Source organism: Protomyctophum bolini (genome assembly GCF_963924005.1).
Source record: "Protomyctophum bolini genome assembly, chromosome: 2".
Classification (NCBI taxonomy): domain Eukaryota; kingdom Metazoa; phylum Chordata; class Actinopteri; order Myctophiformes; family Myctophidae; genus Protomyctophum; species Protomyctophum bolini.
Genome location: NC_137863.1, coordinates 29546483 through 29565569, shown reverse-complemented (window position 1 = coordinate 29565569; position 19087 = coordinate 29546483). Strand labels below are relative to the sequence as shown.

Sequence of the window (19087 nt, the reverse complement as noted above, 5' to 3'; positions counted from 1 at the left end):
TGACACTGTAGTAGACTATACACACGAGTTTCAGGCGTATAAATTAAGCAAATAAGCCTAGGCTATTTTTTGACAATTTCCACATATAATGACATGCTTACGATAGGGACACCATCGTTAAAATGATTTAGCACTTGAACCCCAGCATCCATCTACAAGCTAACGATACGTCGCAGTGAGTCGCATCATGAGCTTGTAGATCGACTGGTTTTGGCTCAGAAATGTGGAGAGAAATTTTAGAGAGAAAGAAAAGCGGTCCAAGTATAGTTGTAGATCAGGACCGTTCCACCAAGAACAGAGGGCTTTAGTGGTTAAACAAATTTCTTATCTGTTCTGCTATCCTCAGGAACTCGCCATAAAGAGTGCATCATGCTTTGCTTTCCTCGCGTTCACTATGAAGTCCAGACTGTAATTTATTTTATTTTGTTCATCTGAGCCGATATGCCATCCTGTTCAGTCTATAAATATAACCCATGTTCAACCCTTTCCGCTCATTGATTCCTACACACTTGTTCCATCTATAGTGACAGCTGGCCTTTTTTCTGCTCACACCCACTTCTCTATGAGAGGAGGATGCTAAATCGTTAAAATTCTCCAACATTTGGAGAAGAGCCCAGATTTCTGATTTAATTTAACTCCACCACAAACCATTTTATTGAACTCTTAACTGTTTGATGTTTCTGTTTGTTTACATGAGTGCAATTTGTTTCTATAGCCATGCTCACATTTACAAACCTCTTTGAATCCTATCTATTATTTCTTTGTGATCATAGAATTTTATATTTTCATACAATTATTGGTTTGAAACGTGGCCCTATAACTAATATTTTTGTGGAGAATGTATGACCCAAATCTCCAGTCAGCTAAATCAATCCCACACTAAATTGTGTATCTTCTCCTGTGATTCATACTGATTTGTTCCTAGAATTTGCTGACGTTCTTCTGGGCCAGTAAGTTTGCCGCGGTCCATTGAAGCCACGTTGGCAGTTCTATTTTGTAACTTGAAAATTAATAATAAAATGGGTTTTTTTGTCCATTTGTTATATTACATGTTTATATGATAGTATCATAGTGTTGTATTGCTATGATACTGTGATATACCTGTACCATATCATAGTGTAATAGTGTTATTTAATACGTAAACTGTATTGCTATACATGAAATAAAGTATGGGTTTTGATGTACTGCATCCTGGTATTAACGTTTTTGGGTAGATCATAATCAAGATTAGCAGTGAAGCTAAATGCCATACTACTGCCCCCTACTGTTCATTATAGAACTTGTCAGGCTCAAGGTTATAGTTTCCATTTTTCAATTGGTTTTATTTTTCAATTTCAGTTTATTTTTTAATTGTAATATAGTCTGGGGAAACATTCAAGAAGGTCACCGCAATGCAACGGACTAGTTGAAAAACGGCTTGCTATAGTATGCCGTACGATATGAGCTATAACCCATGGTCCAAATGATAAAAAACGAGGTTAAAAAAATATTAATCTAAAATTCAAAAGACGATAGGCCCATCGTTTTTTCATGGGTGTTGCGTAGGATGAGAAACATTAGCATGTTTTGCTAACAACAGAGAAGCCTACATACACATAGCAACCCCATTCTAATGGGGCAATTTGGAGTAATAGTACAACTCTAATAGTATTACTTATAATAATGTAATTAAAGATAACTTCATTCAGATTTATTTATTTTTATTTCATTTTCCAGATTTTTTTTTCTTCTTTTTTTTAGATTTTCATTGGTGGGCCAGTCATAATGGTCCCGCGGGCCTGATATGGCCCGCGGGCCTGAGGTTGAGTATCACTGCGCTATAGTATGCCGTACGATATGGGCTATAGCCCACGGTCCAAAATGATGAGAAACGAGGCTAACTTTTTTTTTCAAAATTTCAAAAAACATGGGCTATAACCCATCGTTTTTGTCATTTCGTCATTTTTTTCAAATCGTCAAAAATGATGAAAAACGGCGCGCTACAGTATGCCGTACAATATGGGCTATAGCCCACGGTCCAAAATGATGAGAAACGAGGCTAACTTTTTTTTTCAAAATTTCAAAAAACATGGGCTATAACCCATCGTTTTTGTCATTTCGTCATTTTTTTCAAATCGTCAAAAATGATGAAAAACGGCGCGCTATAGTATGCCGTACGATATGGGCTATAGCCCACGGTCCAAAATGATGAGAAACGAGGCTAACTTTTTTTTCAAAATTTCAAAAAACATGGGCTATAACCCATCGTTTTTGTAATTTCGTCATTTTTTTCAAATCGTCAAAAATGATGAAAAACGGCGCGCTATAGTATGCCGTACGATATGGGCTATAGCCCACGGTCCAAAATGATGAGAAACGAGGCTAACTTTTTTTTTCAAAATTTCAAAAAACATGGGCTATAACCCATCGTTTTTGTCATTTCGTCATTTTTTTCAAATCGTCAAAAATGATGAAAAACGGCGCGCTACAGTATGCCGTACGATATGGGCTATAGCCCACGGTCCAAAATGATGAGAAACGAGGCTAACTTTTTTTTTCAAAATTTCAAAAAACATGGGCTATAACCCATCGTTTTTGTCATTTCGTCATTTTTTTCAAATCGTCAAAAATGATGAAAAATGGCGCGCTATAGTATGCCGTACGATATGGGCTATAGCCCACGGTCCAAAATGATGAGAAACGAGGCTAACTTTTTTTTCAAAATTTCAAAAAACATGGGCTATAACCCATCGTTTTTGTAATTTCGTCATTTTTTTCAAATCGTCAAAAATGATGAAAAACGGCGCGCTATAGTATGCCGTACGATATGGGCTATAGCCCACGGTCCAAAATGATGAGAAACGAGGCTAACTTTTTTTTTCAAAATTTCAAAAAACATGGGCTATAACCCATCGTTTTTGTCATTTCGTCATTTTTTTCAAATCCTCAAAAATGATGAAAAACGGCGCGCTATAGTATGCCGTACGATATGGGCTATAGCCCACGGTCCAAAATGATGAGAAACGAGGCTACCTTTTTTTTCAAAATTTCAAAAAACATGGGCTATAACCCATCGTTTTTGTCATTTTGTCATTTTTTTCAAATCGTCAAAAATGATGAAAAACGGCGCGCTATAGTATGCCGTACGATATGGGATATAGCCCACGGTCCAAAATGATGAGAAACGAGGCTAACTTTTTTTTTCAAAATTAAAAAAAACATGGGCTATATCCCATCGTTTTTGTCATTTCGTCATTTTTTTCAAATCCTCAAAAATGATGAAAAACGGCGCGCTATAGTATGCCGTACGATATGGGCTATAGCCCATGGTCCAAAATGATGAGAAACGAGGATAACTTCTTTTTTTCAAAATTTCAAAAAACATGGGCTATAACCCATCATTTTTTTCATTTTTTCATTTTTTTAAAATCCTCAAAAATGATGAAAAACGGCGTGCCATAGTATGCCGTACGATATGGGCTATAGCCCACGGTCCAAAATGATGAGAAACGAGGCTAACTTTTTTTTTCCAAAATTTCAAAAAACATGGGCTATAACCCATCGTTTTTGTCATTTCGTCATTTTTTTCAAATCGTCAAAAATGATGAAAAACGGCGCGCTATAGTATGCCGTACGATAACCCATCGTTTTTGTCATTTCGTCATTTTTTTCAAATCGTCAAAAATGATGAAAAACGGCGCGCTATAGTATGCCGTACGATATGGGCTATAGCCCACGGTCCAAAATGATGAGAAACGAGGCTACCTTTTTTTTTCAAAATTTCAAAAAACATGGGCTATAACCCATCGTTTTTGTCATTTCGTCATTTTTTTCAAATCGTCAAAAATGATGAAAAACGGCGCGCTATAGTATGCCGTACGATATGGGCTATAGCCCACGGTCCAAAATGATGAGAAACGAGGATAACTTTTTTTTTCAAAATTTAAAAAAACATGGGCTATAACCCATCGTTTTTTTCATTTTTTCATTTTTTAAAAATCCTCAAAAATGATGAAAAACGGCGTGCCATAGTATGCCGTACGATATGGGCTATAGCCCACGGTCCAAAATGATGAGAAACGAGGCTAACTTTTTTTTTCAAAATTTCAAAAAACATGGGCTATAACCCATCGTTTTTGTCATTTCGTCATTTTTTTCAAATCCTCAAAAATGATGAAAAACGGTGCGCTATAGTATGCCGTACGATATGGGCTATAGCCCATGGTCCAAAATGATGAGAAACGAGGATAACTTTTTTTTTCAAAATTTCAAAAAACATGGGCTATAACCCATCGTTTTTTTCATTTTTTCATTTTTTTGAAATCCTCAAAAATGATGAAAAACGGCGTGCCATAGTATGCCGTACGATATGGGCTATAGCCCACGGTCCAAAATGATGAGAAACGAGGCTAACTTTTTTTTTCAAAATTTCAAAAAACATGGGCTATAACCCATCGTTTTTGTCATTTCGTCATTTTTTTCAAATCGTCAAAAATGATGAAAAACGGCGCGCTATAGTATGCCGTACGATATGGGCTATAGCCCACGGTCCAAAATGATGAGAAACAAGGCTAACTTTTTTTTTCACAATTTAAAAAAACATGGGCTATAACCCATCGTTTTTGTCATTTCGTCATTTTTTTCAAATCGTCAAAAATGATGAAAAACGGTGCGCTATAGTATGCCGTACGATATGGGCTATAGCCCACGGTCCAAAATGATGAGAAACGAGGCTAACTTTTTTTTTCAAAATTTAAAAAAACATGGGCTATAACCCATCGTTTTTGTCATTTCGTCATTTTTTTCAAATCGTCAAAAATGATGAAAAACGGCGCGCTATAGTATGCCGTACGATATGGGCTATAGCCCACGGTCCAAAATGATGAGAAACGAGGCTAACTTTTTTTTTCAAAATTTCAAAAAACATGGGCTATAACCCATCGTTTTTTTCATTTTTTCATTTTTTTTAAATCCTCAAAAATGATGAAAAACGGCGTGCCATAGTATGCCGTACGATATGGGCTATAGCCCACGGTCCAAAATGATGAGAAACGAGGCTAACTTTTTTTTCAAAATTTCAAAAAACATGGGCTATAACCCATCGTTTTTGTAATTTCGTCATTTTTTTCAAATCGTCAAAAATGATGAAAAACGGCGCGCTATAGTATGCCGTACGATATGGGCTATAGCCCACGGTCCAAAATGATGAGAAACGAGGCTAACTTTTTTTTTCAAAATTTCAAAAAACATGGGCTATAACCCATCGTTTTTGTCATTTCGTCATTTTTTTCAAATCGTCAAAAATGATGAAAAACGGCGCGCTACAGTATGCCGTACGATATGGGCTATAGCCCACGGTCCAAAATGATGAGAAACGAGGCTAACTTTTTTTTTCAAAATTTCAAAAAACATGGGCTATAACCCATCGTTTTTGTCATTTCGTCATTTTTTTCAAATCGTCAAAAATGATGAAAAATGGCGCGCTATAGTATGCCGTACGATATGGGCTATAGCCCACGGTCCAAAATGATGAGAAACGAGGCTAACTTTTTTTTCAAAATTTCAAAAAACATGGGCTATAACCCATCGTTTTTGTAATTTCGTCATTTTTTTCAAATCGTCAAAAATGATGAAAAACGGCGCGCTATAGTATGCCGTACGATATGGGCTATAGCCCACGGTCCAAAATGATGAGAAACGAGGCTAACTTTTTTTTTCAAAATTTCAAAAAACATGGGCTATAACCCATCGTTTTTGTCATTTCGTCATTTTTTTCAAATCCTCAAAAATGATGAAAAACGGCGCGCTATAGTATGCCGTACGATATGGGCTATAGCCCACGGTCCAAAATGATGAGAAACGAGGCTACCTTTTTTTTCAAAATTTCAAAAAACATGGGCTATAACCCATCGTTTTTGTCATTTTGTCATTTTTTTCAAATCGTCAAAAATGATGAAAAACGGCGCGCTATAGTATGCCGTACGATATGGGATATAGCCCACGGTCCAAAATGATGAGAAACGAGGCTAACTTTTTTTTTCAAAATTAAAAAAAACATGGGCTATATCCCATCGTTTTTGTCATTTCGTCATTTTTTTCAAATCCTCAAAAATGATGAAAAACGGCGCGCTATAGTATGCCGTACGATATGGGCTATAGCCCATGGTCCAAAATGATGAGAAACGAGGATAACTTCTTTTTTTCAAAATTTCAAAAAACATGGGCTATAACCCATCATTTTTTTCATTTTTTCATTTTTTTAAAATCCTCAAAAATGATGAAAAACGGCGTGCCATAGTATGCCGTACGATATGGGCTATAGCCCACGGTCCAAAATGATGAGAAACGAGGCTAACTTTTTTTTTTCAAAATTTCAAAAAACATGGGCTATAACCCATCGTTTTTGTCATTTCGTCATTTTTTTCAAATCGTCAAAAATGATGAAAAACGGCGCGCTATAGTATGCCGTACGATAACCCATCGTTTTTGTCATTTCGTCATTTTTTTCAAATCGTCAAAAATGATGAAAAACGGCGCGCTATAGTATGCCGTACGATATGGGCTATAGCCCACGGTCCAAAATGATGAGAAACGAGGCTACCTTTTTTTTTCAAAATTTCAAAAAACATGGGCTATAACCCATCGTTTTTGTCATTTCGTCATTTTTTTCAAATCGTCAAAAATGATGAAAAACGGCGCGCTATAGTATGCCGTACGATATGGGCTATAGCCCACGGTCCAAAATGATGAGAAACGAGGATAACTTTTTTTTTCAAAATTTAAAAAAACATGGGCTATAACCCATCGTTTTTTTCATTTTTTCATTTTTTAAAAATCCTCAAAAATGATGAAAAACGGCGTGCCATAGTATGCCGTACGATATGGGCTATAGGCCACGGTCCAAAATGATGAGAAACGAGGCTAACTTTTTTTTTCAAAATTTCAAAAAACATGGGCTATAACCCATCGTTTTTGTCATTTCGTCATTTTTTTCAAATCCTCAAAAATGATGAAAAACGGTGCGCTATAGTATGCCGTACGATATGGGCTATAGCCCATGGTCCAAAATGATGAGAAACGAGGATAACTTTTTTTTTCAAAATTTCAAAAAACATGGGCTATAACCCATAGTTTTTTTCATTTTTTCATTTTTTTGAAATCCTCAAAAATGATGAAAAACGGCGTGCCATAGTATGCCGTACGATATGGGCTATAGCCCACGGTCCAAAATGATGAGAAACGAGGCTAACTTTTTTTTTCAAAATTTCAAAAAACATGGGCTATAACCCATCGTTTTTGTCATTTCGTCATTTTTTTCAAATCGTCAAAAATGATGAAAAACGGCGCGCTATAGTATGCCGTACGATATGGGCTATAGCCCACGGTCCAAAATGATGAGAAACAAGGCTAACTTTTTTTTTCACAATTTAAAAAAACATGGGCTATAACCCATCGTTTTTGTCATTTCGTCATTTTTTTCAAATCGTCAAAAATGATGAAAAACGGTGCGCTATAGTATGCCGTACGATATGGGCTATAGCCCACGGTCCAAAATGATGAGAAACGAGGCTAACTTTTTTTTTCAAAATTTAAAAAAACATGGGCTATAACCCATCGTTTTTGTCATTTCGTCATTTTTTTCAAATCGTCAAAAATGATGAAAAACGGCGCGCTATAGTATGCCGTACGATATGGGCTATAGCCCACGGTCCAAAATGATGAGAAACGAGGCTAACTTTTTTTTTCAAAATTTCAAAAAACATGGGCTATAACCCATCGTTTTTTTCATTTTTTCATTTTTTTTAAATCCTCAAAAATGATGAAAAACGGCGTGCCATAGTATGCCGTACGATATGGGCTATAGCCCACGGTCCAAAATGATGAGAAACGAGGCTAACTTTTTTTTTCAAAATTTCAAAAAACATGGGCTATAACCCATCGTTTTTGTCATTTCGTCATTTTTTTCAAATCGTCAAAAATGATGAAAAACGGCGCGCTATAGTATGCCGTACGATATGGGCTATAGCCCACGGTCCAAAATGATGAGAAACGAGGCTACCTTTTTTTTTCAAAATTTCAAAAAACATGGGCTATAACCCATCGTTTTTTTCATTTTTTCATTTTTTTAAAATCCTCAAAAATGATGAAAAACGGCGTGCCATAGTATGCCGTACGATATGGGCTATAGCCCACGGTCCAAAATGATGAGAAACGAGGCTAACTTTTTTTTTTCAAAATTTCAAAAAACATGGGCTATAACCCATCGTTTTTGTCATTTCGTCATTTTTTTCAAATCGTCAAAAATGATGAAAAACGGCGCGCTATAGTATGCCGTACGATAACCCATCGTTTTTGTCATTTCGTCATTTTTTTCAAATCGTCAAAAATGATGAAAAACGGCGCGCTATAGTATGCCGTACGATATGGGCTATAGCCCACGGTCCAAAATGATGAGAAACGAGGCTACCTTTTTTTTCAAAATTTCAAAAAACATGGGCTATAACCCATCGTTTTTGTCATTTCGTCATTTTTTTCAAATCGTCAAAAATGATGAAAAACGGCGCGCTATAGTATGCCGTACGATATGGGCTATAGCCCACGGTCCAAAATGATGAGAAACGAGGATAACCTTTTTTTTCAAAATTTAAAAAAACATGGGCTATAACCCATCGTTTTTTTCATTTTTTCATTTTTTTAAAATCCTCAAAAATGATGAAAAACGGCGTGCCATAGTATGCCGTACGATATGGGCTATAGCCCACGGTCCAAAATGATGAGAAACGAGGCTAACTTTTTTTTTCAAAATTTCAAAAAACATGGGCTATAACCCATCGTTTTTGTCATTTCGTCATTTTTTTCAAATCCTCAAAAATGATGAAAAACGGTGCGCTATAGTATGCCGTACGATATGGGCTATAGCCCATGGTCCAAAATGATGAGAAACGAGGATAACTTTTTTTTTCAAAATTTCAAAAAACATGGGCTATAACCCATCGTTTTTTTCATTTTTTCATTTTTTTTAAATCCTCAAAAATGATGAAAAACGGCGTGCCATAGTATGCCGTACGATATGGGCTATAGCCCACGGTCCAAAATGATGAGAAACGAGGCTAACTTTTTTTTTCAAAATTTCAAAAAACATGGGCTATAACCCATCGTTTTTGTCATTTGGTCATTTTTTTCAAATCGTCAAAAATGATGAAAAACGGCGCGCTATAGTATGCCGTACGATATGGGCTATAGCCCACGGTCCAAAATGATGAGAAACAAGGCTAACTTTTTTTTTCACAATTTAAAAAAACATGGGCTATAACCCATCGTTTTTGTCATTTCGTCATTTTTTTCAAATCGTCAAAAATGATGAAAAACGGTGCGCTATAGTATGCCGTACGATATGGGCTATAGCCCACGGTCCAAAATGATGAGAAACGAGGCTAACTTTTTTTTTCAAAATTTAAAAAAACATGGGCTATAACCCATCGTTTTTGTCATTTCGTCATTTTTTTCAAATCGTCAAAAATGATGAAAAACGGCGCGCTATAGTATGCCGTACGATATGGGCTATAGCCCACGGTCCAAAATGATGAGAAACGAGGCTAACTTTTTTTTTCAAAATTTCAAAAAACATGGGCTATAACCCATCGTTTTTTTCATTTTTTCATTTTTTTAAAATCCTCAAAAATGATGAAAAACGGCGTGCCATAGTATGCCGTACGATATGGGCTATAGCCCACGGTCCAAAATGATGAGAAACGAGGCTAACTTTTTTTTTCAAAATTTCAAAAAACATGGGCTATAACCCATCGTTTTTGTCATTTCGTCATTTTTTTCAAATCGTCAAAAATGATGAAAAACGGCGCGCTATAGTATGCCGTACGATATGGGCTATAGCCCACGGTCCAAAATGATGAGAAACGAGGCTACCTTTTTTTTTCAAAATTTCAAAAAACATGGGCTATAACCCATCGTTTTTGTCATTTCGTCATTTTTTTCAAATCGTCAAAAATGATGAAAAACGGCGCGCTATAGTATGCCGTACGATATGGGCTATAGCCCACGGTCCAAAATGATGAGAAACGAGGCTAACTTTTTTTTTCAAAATTTCAAAAAACATGGGCTATAACCCATCGTTTTTGTCATTTCGTCATTTTTTTTAAATCCTCAAAAATGATGAAAAACGGCGCGCTATAGTATGCCGTACGATATGGGCTATAGCCCACGGTCCAAAATGATGAGAAACGAGGATAACTTTTTTTTTCAAAATTTCAAAAAACATGGGCTATAACCCATCGTTTTTTTCATTTCTTCATTTTTTTTAAATCCTCAAAAATGATGAAAAACGGCGCGCTATAGTATGCCGTACGATATGGGCTATAGCCCACGGTCCAAAATGATGAGAAACGAGGCTAACTTTTTTTTTCAAAATTTCAAAAAACATGGGCTATAACCCATCGTTTTTGTCATTTCGTCATTTTTTTCAAATCCTCAAAAATGATGAAAAACGGCGCGCTATAGTATGCCGTACGATATGGGCTATAGCCCACGGTCCAAAATGATGAGAAACGAGGCTAACTTTTTTTTTCAAAATTTCAAAAAACATGGGCTATAACCCATCGTTTTTGTCATTTCGTCATTTTTTTCAAATCGTCAAAAATGATGAAAAACGGCGCGCTATAGTATGCCGTACGATATGGGCTATAGCCCACGGTCCAAAATGATGAGAAACGAGGCTAACTTTTTTTTTCAAAATTTCAAAAAACATGGGCTATAACCCATCGTTTTTGTCATTTCGTCATTTTTTTTAAATCCTCAAAAATGATGAAAAACGGCGCGCTATAGTATGCCGTACGATATGGGCTATAGCCCACGGTCCAAAATGATGAGAAACGAGGCTAACTTTTTTTTTTCAAAATTTCAAAAAACATGGGCTATAACCCATCGTTTTTTTCATTTCTTCATTTTTTTTAAATCCTCAAAAATGATGAAAAACGGCGCGCTATAGTATGCCGTACGATATGGGCTATAGCCCACGGTCCAAAATGATGAGAAACGAGGCTAACTTTTTTTTTCAAAATTTCAAAAAACATGGGCTATAACCCATCGTTTTTGTCATTTCGTCATTTTTTTCAAATCCTCAAAAATGATGAAAAACGGCGCGCTATAGTATGCCGTACGATATGGGCTATAGCCCACGGTCCAAAATGATGAGAAACGAGGCTAACTTTTTTTTTCAAAATTTCAAAAAACATGGGCTATAACCCATCGTTTTTGTCATTTCGTCATTTTTTTTAAATCGTCAAAAATGATGAAAAACGGCGCGCTATAGTATGCCGTACGATATGGGCTATAGCCCATGGTCCAAAATGATGAGAAACGAGGATAACTTTTTTTTTCAAAATTTCAAAAAACATGGGCTATAACCCATCGTTTTTTTCATTTTTTCATTTTTTTAAAATCCTCAAAAATGATGAAAAACGGCGTGCCATAGTATGCCGTACGATATGGGCTATAGCCCACGGTCCAAAATGATGAGAAACGAGGCTAACTTTTTTTTCCAAAATTTCAAAAAACATGGGCTATAACCCATCGTTTTTGTCATTTCGTCATTTTTTTCAAATCCTCAAAAATGATGAAAAACGGCGCGCTATAGTATGCCGTACGATATGGGCTATAGCCCACGGTCCAAAATGATGAGAAACGAGGCTAACTTTTTTTTTCAAAATTAAAAAAAACATGGGCTATAACCCATCGTTTTTGTCATTTCGTCATTTTTTTCAAATCGTCAAAAATGATGAAAAACGGCGCGCTATAGTATGCCGTACGATATGGGCTATAGCCCACGGTCCAAAATGATGAGAAACGAGGCTAACTTTTTTTTTTCAAAATTTCAAAAAACATGGGCTATAACCCATCGTTTTTGTCATTTCGTCATTTTTTTCAAATCGTCAAAAATGATGAAAAACGGCGCGCTATAGTATGCCGTACGATATGGGCTATAGCCCACGGTCCAAAATGATGAGAAACGAGGCTAACTTTTTTTTTCAAAATTTCAAAAAACATGGGCTATAACCCATCGTTTTTGTCATTTCGTCATTTTTTTTAAATCCTCAAAAATGATGAAAAACGGCGCGCTATAGTATGCCGTACGATATGGGCTATAGCCCACGGTCCAAAATGATGAGAAACGAGGCTAACTTATTTTTTCAAAATTTCAAAAAACATGGGCTATAACCCATCGTTTTTGTCATTTCGTCATTTTTTTTTAATCGTCAAAAATGATGAAAAACGGCGCGCTATAGTATGCCGTACGATATGGGCTATAGCCCACGGTCCAAAATGATGAGAAACGAGGCTAACTTTTTTTTTCAAAATTTCAAAAAACATGGGCTATAACCCATCGTTTTTGTCATTTCGTCATTTTTTTCAAATCGTCAAAAATGATGAAAAACGGCGCGCTATAGTATGCCGTACGATATGGGCTATAGCCCACGGTCCAAAATGATGAGAAACGAGGCTAACTTTTTTTTTCAAAATAAAAAAAAACATGGGCTATAACCCATCGTTTTTGTCATTTCGTCATTTTTTTTAAATCGTCAAAAATGATGAAAAACGGCGCGCTATAGTATGCCGTACGATATGGGCTATAGCCCACGGTCCAAAATGATGAGAAACGAGGCTAACTTTTTTTTTCCAAAATTTCAAAAAACATGGGCTATAACCCATCGTTTTTGTCATTTCGTCATTTTTTTTAAATCGTCAAAAATGATGAAAAACGGCGCGCTATAGTATGCCGTACGATATGGGCTATAGCCCACGGTCCAAAATGATGAGAAACGAGGCTAACTTTTTTTTTCAAAATTTCAAAAAACATGGGCTATAACCCATCGTTTTTGTCATTTCGTCATTTTTTTCAAATCCTCAAAAATGATGAAAAACGGCGCGCTATAGTATGCCGTACGATATGGGCTATAGCCCACGGTCCAAAATGATGAGAAACGAGGCTAACTTTTTTTTTTTTTAATTTAAAAAAACATGGGCTATAACCCATCGTTTTTGTCATTTCGTCATTTTTTTTAAATCGTCAAAAATGATGAAAAACGGCGCGCTATAGTATGCCGTACGATATGGGCTATAGCCCACGGTCCAAAATGATGAGAAACGAGGCTACCTTTTTTTTTCAAAATTTCAAAAAACATGGGCTATAACCCATCGTTTTTGTCATTTTTTCATTTTTTTTAAATCCTCAAAAATGATGAAAAACGGCGTGCCATAGTATGCCGTACGATATGGGCTATAGCCCACGGTCCAAAATGATGAGAAACGAGGCTAACTTTTTTTTTCAAACTTTCAAAAAACATGGGCTATAACCCATCGTTTTTGTCATTTGGTCATTTTTTTCAAATCGTCAAAAATGATGAAAAACGGCGCGCTATAGTATGCCGTACGATATGGGCTATAGCCCACGGTCCAAAATGATGAGAAACAAGGCTAACTTTTTTTTTCACAATTTAAAAAAACATGGGCTATAACCCATCGTTTTTGTCATTTCGTCATTTTTTTCAAATCGTCAAAAATGATGAAAAACGGTGCGCTATAGTATGCCGTACGATATGGGCTATAGCCCACGGTCCAAAATGATGAGAAACGAGGCTAACTTTTTTTTTCAAAATTTAAAAAAACATGGGCTATAACCCATCGTTTTTGTCATTTCGTCATTTTTTTCAAATCGTCAAAAATGATGAAAAACGGCGCGCTATAGTATGCCGTACGATATGGGCTATAGCCCACGGTCCAAAATGATGAGAAACGAGGCTAACTTTTTTTTTCAAAATTTCAAAAAACATGGGCTATAACCCATCGTTTTCTTCATTTTTTCATTTTTTTAAAATCCTCAAAAATGATGAAAAACGGCGTGCCATAGTATGCCGTACGATATGGGCTATAGCCCACGGTCCAAAATGATGAGAAACGAGGCTAACTTTTTTTTTCAAAATTTCAAAAAACATGGGCTATAACCCATCGTTTTTGTCATTTCGTCATTTTTTTCAAATCGTCAAAAATGATGAAAAACGGCGCGCTATAGTATGCCGTACGATATGGGCTATAGCCCACGGTCCAAAATGATGAGAAACGAGGCTACCTTTTTTTTTCAAAATTTCAAAAAACATGGGCTATAACCCATCGTTTTTGTCATTTCGTCATTTTTTTCAAATCGTCAAAAATGATGAAAAACGGCGCGCTATAGTATGCCGTACGATATGGGCTATAGCCCACGGTCCAAAATGATGAGAAACGAGGCTAACTTTTTTTTTCAAAATTTCAAAAAACATGGGCTATAACCCATCGTTTTTGTCATTTCGTCATTTTTTTTAAATCCTCAAAAATGATGAAAAACGGCGCGCTATAGTATGCCGTACGATATGGGCTATAGCCCACGGTCCAAAATGATGAGAAACGAGGATAACTTTTTTTTTCAAAATTTCAAAAAACATGGGCTATAACCCATCGTTTTTTTCATTTCTTCATTTTTTTTAAATCCTCAAAAATGATGAAAAACGGCGCGCTATAGTATGCCGTACGATATGGGCTATAGCCCACGGTCCAAAATGATGAGAAACGAGGCTAACTTTTTTTTTCAAAATTTCAAAAAACATGGGCTATAACCCATCGTTTTTGTCATTTCGTCATTTTTTTCAAATCCTCAAAAATGATGAAAAACGGCGCGCTATAGTATGCCGTACGATATGGGCTATAGCCCACGGTCCAAAATGATGAGAAACGAGGCTAACTTTTTTTTTTCAAAATTTCAAAAAACATGGGCTATAACCCATCGTTTTTGTCATTTCGTCATTTTTTTCAAATCGTCAAAAATGATGAAAAACGGCGCGCTATAGTATGCCGTACGATATGGGCTATAGCCCACGGTCCAAAATGATGAGAAACGAGGCTAACTTTTTTTTTCAAAATTTCAAAAAACATGGGCTATAACCCATCGTTTTTGTCATTTCGTCATTTTTTTTAAATCCTCAAAAATGATGAAAAACGGCGCGCTATAGTATGCCGTACGATATGGGCTATAGCCCACGGTCCAAAATGATGAGAAACGAGGCTAACTTCTTTTTTCAAAATTTCAAAAAACATGGGCTATAACCCATCGTTTTTGTCATTTCGTCATTTTTTTCAAATCGTCAAAAATGATGAAAAACGGCGCGCTATAGTATGCCGTACGATATGGGCTATAGCCCATGGTCCAAAATGATGAGAAACGAGGATAACTTTTTTTTTCAAAATTTCAAAAAACATGGGCTATAACCCATCGTTTTTTTCATTTTTTCATTTTTTTAAAATCCTCAAAAATGATGAAAAACGGCGTGCCATAGTATGCCGTACGATATGGGCTATAGCCCACGGTCCAAAATGATGAGAAACGAGGCTAACTTTTTTTTCCAAAATTTCAAAAAACATGGGCTATAACCCATCGTTTTTGTCATTTCGTCATTTTTTTCAAATCCTCAAAAATGATGAAAAACGGCGCGCTATAGTATGCCGTACGATATGGGCTATAGCCCACGGTCCAAAATGATGAGAAACGAGGCTAACTTTTTTTTTCAAAATTAAAAAAAACATGGGCTATAACCCATCGTTTTTGTCATTTCGTCATTTTTTTCAAATCGTCAAAAATGATGAAAAACGGCGCGCTATAGTATGCCGTACGATATGGGCTATAGCCCACGGTCCAAAATGATGAGAAACGAGGCTAACTTTTTTTTTTCAAAATTTCAAAAAACATGGGCTATAACCCATCGTTTTTGTCATTTCGTCATTTTTTTCAAATCGTCAAAAATGATGAAAAACGGCGCGCTATAGTATGCCGTACGATATGGGCTATAGCCCACGGTCCAAAATGATGAGAAACGAGGCTAACTTTTTTTTTCAAAATTTCAAAAAACATGGGCTATAATCCATCGTTTTTGTCATTTCGTCATTTTTTTTAAATCCTCAAAAATGATGAAAAACGGCGCGCTATAGTATGCCGTACGATATGGGCTATAGCCCACGGTCCAAAATGATGAGAAACGAGGCTAACTTCTTTTTTCAAAATTTCAAAAAACATGGGCTATAACCCATCGTTTTTGTCATTTCGTCATTTTTTTTTAATCGTCAAAAATGATGAAAAACGGCGCGCTATAGTATGCCGTACGATATGGGCTATAGCCCACGGTCCAAAATGATGAGAAACGAGGCTAACTTTTTTTTTCAAAATTTCAAAAAACATGGGCTATAACCCATCGTTTTTGTCATTTCGTCATTTTTTTCAAATCGTCAAAAATGATGAAAAACGGCGCGCTATAGTATGCCGTACGATATGGGCTATAGCCCACGGTCCAAAATGATGAGAAACGAGGCTAACTTTTTTTTTCAAAATAAAAAAAAACATGGGCTATAACCCATCGTTTTTGTCATTTCGTCATTTTTTTTAAATCGTCAAAAATGATGAAAAACGGCGCGCTATAGTATGCCGTACGATATGGGCTATAGCCCACGGTCCAAAATGATGAGAAACGAGGCTAACTTTTTTTTTCCAAAATTTCAAAAAACATGGGCTATAACCCATCGTTTTTGTCATTTCGTCATTTTTTTTAAATCGTCAAAAATGATGAAAAACGGCGCGCTATAGTATGCCGTACGATATGGGCTATAGCCCACGGTCCAAAATGATGAGAAACGAGGCTAACTTTTTTTTTCAAAATTTCAAAAAACATGGGCTATAACCCATCGTTTTTGTCATTTCGTCATTTTTTTCAAATCCTCAAAAATGATGAAAAACGGCGCGCTATAGTATGCCGTACGATATGGGCTATAGCCCACGGTCCAAAATGATGAGAAACGAGGCTAACTTTTTTTTTTTTTTATTTAAAAAAACATGGGCTATAACCCATCGTTTTTGTCATTTCGTCATTTTTTTTAAATCGTCAAAAATGATGAAAAACGGCGCGCTATAGTATGCCGTACGATATGGGCTATAGCCCACGGTCCAAAATGATGAGAAACGAGGCTACCTTTTTTTTTCAAAATTTCAAAAAACATGGGCTATAACCCATCGTTTTTGTCATTTCGTCATTTTTTTCAAATCGTCAAAAATGATGAAAAACGGCGCGCTATAGTATGCCGTACGATATGGGCTATAGCCCACGGTCCAAAATGATGAGAAACGAGGCTAACTTTTTTTTCCAAAATTTCAAAAAACATGGGCTATAACCCATCGTTTTTGTCATTTCGTCATTTTTTTCAAATCCTCAAAAATGATGAAAAACGGCGCGCTATAGTATGCCGTACGATATGGGCTATAGCCCACGGTCCAAAATGATGAGAAACGAGGCTAACTTTTTTTTTCAAAATTAAAAAAAACATGGGCTATAACCCATCGTTTTTGTCATTTCGTCATTTTTTTCAAATCGTCAAAAATGATGAAAAACGGCGCGCTATAGTATGCCGTACGATATGGGCTATAGCCCACGGTCCAAAATGATGAGAAACGAGGCTAACTTTTTTTTTTCAAAATTTCAAAAAACATGGGCTATAACCCATCGTTTTTGTCATTTCGTCATTTTTTTCAAATCGTCAAAAATGATGAAAAACGGCGCGCTATAGTATGCCGTACGATATGGGCTATAGCCCACGGTCCAAAATGATGAGAAACGAGGCTAACTTTTTTTTTCAAAATTTCAAAAAACATGGGCTATAACCCATCGTTTTTGTCATTTCGTCATTTTTTTTAAATCCTCAAAAATGATGAAAAACGGCGCGCTATAGTATGCCGTACGATATGGGCTATAGCCCACGGTCCAAAATGATGAGAAACGAGGCTAACTTCTTTTTTCAAAATTTCAAAAAACATGGGCTATAACCCATCGTTTTTGTCATTTCGTCATTTTTTTTTAATCGTCAAAAATGATGAAAAACGGCGCGCTATAGTATGCCGTACGATATGGGCTATAGCCCACGGTCCAAAATGATGAGAAACGAGGCTAACTTTTTTTTTCAAAATTTCAAAAAACATGGGCTATAACCCATCGTTTTTGTCATTTCGTCATTTTTTTCAAATCGTCAAAAATGATGAAAAACGGCGCGCTATAGTATGCCGTACGATATGGGCTATAGCCCACGGTCCAAAATGATGAGAAACGAGGCTAACTTTTTTTTTCAAAATAAAAAAAAACATGGGCTATAACCCATCGTTTTTGTCATTTCGTCATTTTTTTTAAATCGTCAAAAATGATGAAAAACGGCGCGCTATAGTATGCCGTACGATATGGGCTATAGCCCACGGTCCAAAATGATGAGAAACGAGGCTAACTTTTTTTTTTCAAAATTTCAAAAAACATGGGCTATAACCCATCGTTTTTGTCATTTCGTCATTTTTTTTAAATCGTCAAAAATGATGAAAAACGGCGCGCTATAGTATGCCGTACGATATGGGCTATAGCCCACGGTCCAAAATGATGAGAAACGAGGCTAACTTTTTTTTTCAAAATTTCAAAAAACATGGGCTATAACCCATCGTTTTTGTCATTTCGTCATTTTTTTCAAATCCTCAAAAATGATGAAAAACGGCGCGCTATAGTATGCCGTACGATATGGGCTATAGCCCACGGTCCAAAATGATGAGAAACGAGGCTAACTTTTTTTTTTTTTAATTTAAAAAAACATGGGCTATAACCCATCGTTTTTGTCATTTCGTCATTTTTTTTAAATCGTCAAAAATGATGAAAAACGGCGCGCTATAGTATGCCGTACGATATGGGCTATAGCCCACGGTCCAAAATGATGAGAAACGAGGCTACCTTTTTTTTTCAAAATTTCAAAAAACATGGGCTATAACCCATCGTTTTTGTCATTTCGTCATTTTTTTCAAATCGTCAAAAATGATGAAAAACGGCGCGCTATAGTATGCCGTACGATATGGGCTATAGCCCACGGTCCAAAATGATGAGAAACGAGGCTAACTTTTTTTTTCAAAATTTCAAAAAACATGGGCTATAACCCATCGTTTTTGTCATTTCGTCATTTTTTTCAAATCCTCAAAAATGATGAAAAACGGCGCGCT

At 36.3% G+C, this 19087-nt stretch overlaps 1 protein-coding gene across 1 annotated transcript in view; it reads left to right on the top strand.

Annotated features, from left to right (window-relative positions):
- The window catches only part of LOC308331108 (receptor-type tyrosine-protein phosphatase gamma-like), a 110146-nt gene extending 108953 nt beyond the window's left edge, over positions 1-1193 (top strand). The window contains exon 29 of the mRNA XM_080786264.1: positions 1-1193. This exon is cut by the window's left edge and continues 1583 nt beyond it. The gene's annotated coding sequence lies outside the window, so the exon portion shown is untranslated.
- The last annotated feature ends 17894 nt before the right edge of the window (positions 1194-19087 follow it).